Below are 4,897 nucleotides of genomic sequence, written 5' to 3'. Positions count from 1 at the left end.
TTAGGTTGCAACATAGGGAAGGACTGCGAACCTTGTACTTGTTGTGGATGTATTTCAGCATAGGAAAAGGACTGTGAACCTTATACGTGCTGATTTTGTAGCATAGGGGAGGACTGCGAACCTCGTACGTGCTACGAATTGGGTTGCAACATAGGGAAGGACTGCGAACCTTGTACGTGTTGTGGACGTATTTCAGCATAGGAAAGGACTGTGAACCTTATACGTGCTGATTTTGTAGCATAGGGGAGGACTGCGAACCTCGTACGTGCTATGAATTAGGTTGCAACATAGGGAAGGACTGCGAACCTTGTACGTGTTGTGGATGTACTATGGTATAGGGAATGACCGCGATCCTTGTACGTACCATAAATGGTGAACATAGGTAAGGACTGCGAACCTTGTACGTGTTCACGACCTTGAGTACAGGTATAGACGGTGAACTATGAACGTACTCTCGGTAGACTGAGGTTAGTGATTGTAGATATGAATGTATGTATGGTAGCAAGTATGTATGTAGAACAGAAGGGTAACTAGTGAAGTATGGATATGTATCTACGGATATGTATGTATGTGTATGTATTGTATGGCGTTCGATTAACTAGAACTCACTCAGCGTAGCTGACTTTTAGTATGCACGCAGGTGAGCTGATTATAGTGTTAGCATGAGGATGACACACGGCATGGATTGAACGGCTGGCATCTGAAGAAAGAAGTAAAGATGTTTTAAATATAAAGTTTTGTGTAATGGTATCAAAGAAAGATTTAATGTTTTGTAACAAATGATTGATGTTTTATATTCCGCGAAAAGTTTTAATAAACTCTGATTTGAAGAACTGTGTTTATGAGTAAATCCGATGCTAAATTAGGGCCACCGGGTTCGGGGCCTTACATTTATTGTTTCTTGTATACTGATTATTTATTAAATATTGTATTTTCAATAACTACTCGTGTAATACACGGGCCTCAAACTAGTATACTCTAATAGACTAACTAATATTAATTTCATATAACTTTCACATTACTTTTTTTCACTATCACTTCATACCATCTAAAGAAAATGATTTAACCCATTTAACTCATATTCACTCCTATTAATTATTAATTTAATATCAAACATTTAATTTAATTACAAAAGTAAATAATCATAATAATAATAATCTTTCATTAATTTCTTATTTATATAATAATAAAAGTGGGAGAAACATGCTTTATTCTTTTGTACATTGTGCATTGAAGTTTGTATAATGTAATATTCATTTTTATATTTCGTTTTTTTACTTTTGGTCCCTACACTTTTCATAGTTTACAAATAAGTCACAATATATATTTTCTCACTTCAACTTTGGTGCCATATACTTTTCAACTTTTACATTTTTTTTGTTTAACGTTTACGTTTGAATTTAACGAGTTAACGCGCTGCAACGCATGCGTATGGTTGAATGTTATGTCTATTTTCCTGTTTAACAGTTCCATCGTAACCCGCAGATGTTAAGTTAACTTAGTTATCTTTTTATATATTTTATGTTTCGGTCTAATTTTTGTGTATTAACACGATGCAATGAGAGTGTGTGGTTTAACGTTTTTACGTCTACTTTTTGTTGCCTTTTCTTAATGGTTAACGTTAGTTACTGACCGTGGGAGATGGTATGGCGAACGAAGACGGTGGTGGTGATAACTTCATGCTTTCGAGTGAAGTGGAAATGTAAATACAATGTTTTACACCTCCGCCGCAACGCGGGGGTGTAAATACTAGTTTAAAATAAATATTGATAAGATAATATAATAAAATAAAATAGAAATATAAGAAAACATAAAAAATAATAATAACTAACAAATCACACATTTGACTGCAGCTTTTCGGGTTCGTGGTAGCGCTTGTGGTTGTTGTAGTAAAGCTTGGCCGCAACTACAACTGTTTGAAAAAAACCTCATCCACGATGTCAGAGTCGTATGATGATGATGTTGATTATAAAAAAGACATCGTTTAAAAATTTTAGAGGGTATTTGATTGTTTGGTTATTTGGTTTGAAACCGTAATAAAATGTCAGTTTATATAGTACAAATTTTTGAATTAAGAAAAAGAAAAAAAATAAGAAGTCAAATGTGGCTCAATGGTATAGCACTCACTTTACTACTGAGATGTAAGAGTTCAAATCTCACTATCACCAATTTATATGAGAGATATGAGGGATGACCCTGGTTTGCCAGGGTTCGAACCCTGATCTCACCCGGTTTTATCGGCCCCTCGCTTGTCGTTTCGTTTGGTGGGCGTGGGGTCGGGTTTTATCCGGGGAATCCCCAATAGGTGGACTGCTAGGGGCTCCGTCCGCCAAAACTCGTGGCTGGCTCGGGCTACCTTTAGCAAATGGGGGCAACGTACAAAATACCCGATGTTACTTAGTTGGTTGTCCCAAAAAATAACGTTAAAGTAACAAATCAATTAGTAAATAATACATAATTAAAATAACAAATCAATTAATAATTAATATATATTATTTCTTTTCCCGTGAAAAACATATTTAAAGTGTTATGTCATTATTTATGTTGAGTAAGTTTAGATTTATGTTATTGTGGTTGGATTGAAATGTTTAAATTTTGTTAAATGATTTGATGGGTGCTTTTTTCTTTGTTATTTAAGGAAAATTCTAAAATTGTTTTGTTAAAATGTTTTGTTTGAATATATATATATATATTATATATATATGAGATCATTAATAGTGGTGGCTTTATTGTGACGTTATGAAGCTATAATGCCTGGGAACACCGCCCCTCAGGCATTATGGGTGGCGTTATGAATGGACATTGTGGGTGGCGTTATGTACATAACTTGCAAGGACCCATGTTTTGAGAAGAGTTGTGTGAGATAGAGAGATAGAGAGAGAGTGAAGGAATAAAATAATGATTGTAGGAGAGTTATGAGTATTTTCCCACTACACTTGTTTTTTGCAAAACTTTGAAATGTTGACTAAGCACCACATGGCGTAAAATGCCTAGGGGTGCCTAGTTTTGACTACGCATGGTCTGAGACGTTCCTCATAAATTACTAGGGATGACATTTTTGTCTCCAAATCAGATGTGAAGGCGTGTTTTCTCCACTCAAATAAGGGGGGGGGGGTTTAATCGCTAAATTAGGCGGGACAATGTATTTTGTTTTTAAATCAGACGGAACGACGTGTTTTGTTCCCAAATCAATTGTCGTTGACGTGTTTTGAGGGGACATAACTGGAATTTTGAGATTTTGAAAATAACGATGGAATCACTCTCGGCTAAAGTGACATTTTGGGGGAAAAAACTTTTAAAGATAAGTCTCTTAATTACATGTATTTGTTAATGATTATATAACTTAGTTTTAGTAAAGAGAATTCATTATCTAACATCTTACCAGCACCCGATCAAGAGGCCTCGGGTAAATGATAGGTATTTATTTTCTTTATATTGTTATATCGATTCTTAATGGAGAAGGTATTAAGGTTTTTTTTTCACAAAATATAAAACTGAAAGGAAAAAAAAAAAACATACACCCCTCCATGACCACCCCTTTCCATCGGTGGGTATATCAAAACCTTCCAACGGCCATTGTCTGTACAGTGTAGCATTCTTATATTTGTAAACTTATGATGATATATTTACTTATTTCGTTATACAATGTTAGTAAGTTTTTATTTTATATTTTGACATTACAATTGCTATCATAATTTAAAACTACTAATACCTTTTACACATCACAAAACCAACTATAGAAGGTAATGATCACACCAAACGTATGTGGAAGTTAACAAGTACGAATTGACGTTATTCATGTGGAAGATGACAACCAAAACAAAAGGTCAAAACATACAAGTAGAGACGGTTACTACTCAGTGTAACTCATAAAGTTGAGTAATCCACATTCCACCCTTTTCATAATTGTCAATATACATATTTTTTCAATAGTATTAATAAAATAATAATAATACCAACCTTTTAATCATCGAACACATACCCTTAAAATCTGTTTTAAAATTCACTTATTGTTTAATTTGTTGAACTCAAACCCACACATTGTCACTAGGCCAAGAGCTCATATACAAATAAATAGTTTATTTCTTATAACATGTATGATGTATAATGAAGCGCAAGTTTTATTGAGATTCTTGTTATTATTAATAAAGTCATTTATTATAATCTCACCATTTGATTAGACCATGTGCAACGATAAACTATAAGTTAACAAAAGAAAATTTGTCATGTCAATGTCATGTAGACATATTCATTAACAAAATCATCAAGCATGTTTTATGGTTTAACTAACACAAGTATTATCTTATCTTTTTTTAAGAGAAAATTACCTAAATAACCCTTTTTATGAGAGAGAAAATGTAAAATAGCCTGTGAGATTTCAATTTCCAAAAATAACCCACCAAATCCAACTTTCACGTGACATTGGGATTTTCCCCGTGAGTTTTCGTGGACCAATCAAGATCTGCCAAATGTTTTCCATTCCCACCTACCACGCTAGTTTGCATCCCAAATCTGTCTTAAACATTAATTTTTACATCAAATCTATCCTGATGAAAACCAATTTTAACGTGATGTTTCAAGCTGTTTTCGTCTCCAACGTGAGTTTTCAAATTTATGGTTTTTAAAGCTATTATGAAATTCATCTCCAAAGATGAATTTCAAATGAATTTCAACTTCGGAGACGAATTTTGATTAGAATTCAACTGCCAAGATTAATATTATTATTAAGAAAGGGTGTGTGTGGGTGTTGAGATTGAATTTTGGGTCGGAAGAGGTCGAGGCGGCGGGTGAAGGGAGCGGTGAACTCTTGAACCATCTGGCGGAAGTTGGTGGTGTTGGTAGTGAGGACGGTAGTGGGTGCACGGCGGGAAGCTTGGGTACGTTTCTTGGGGTTCTT

This window comes from Bidens hawaiensis, unplaced genomic scaffold (genome assembly GCF_021521415.1).
Source record: "Bidens hawaiensis isolate Kalapana, Puna unplaced genomic scaffold, B.hawaiensis_p1.1 tig00032363_1, whole genome shotgun sequence".
NCBI lineage: Eukaryota > Viridiplantae > Streptophyta > Magnoliopsida > Asterales > Asteraceae > Bidens > Bidens hawaiensis.
This window is presented reverse-complemented; position numbering follows the sequence as displayed.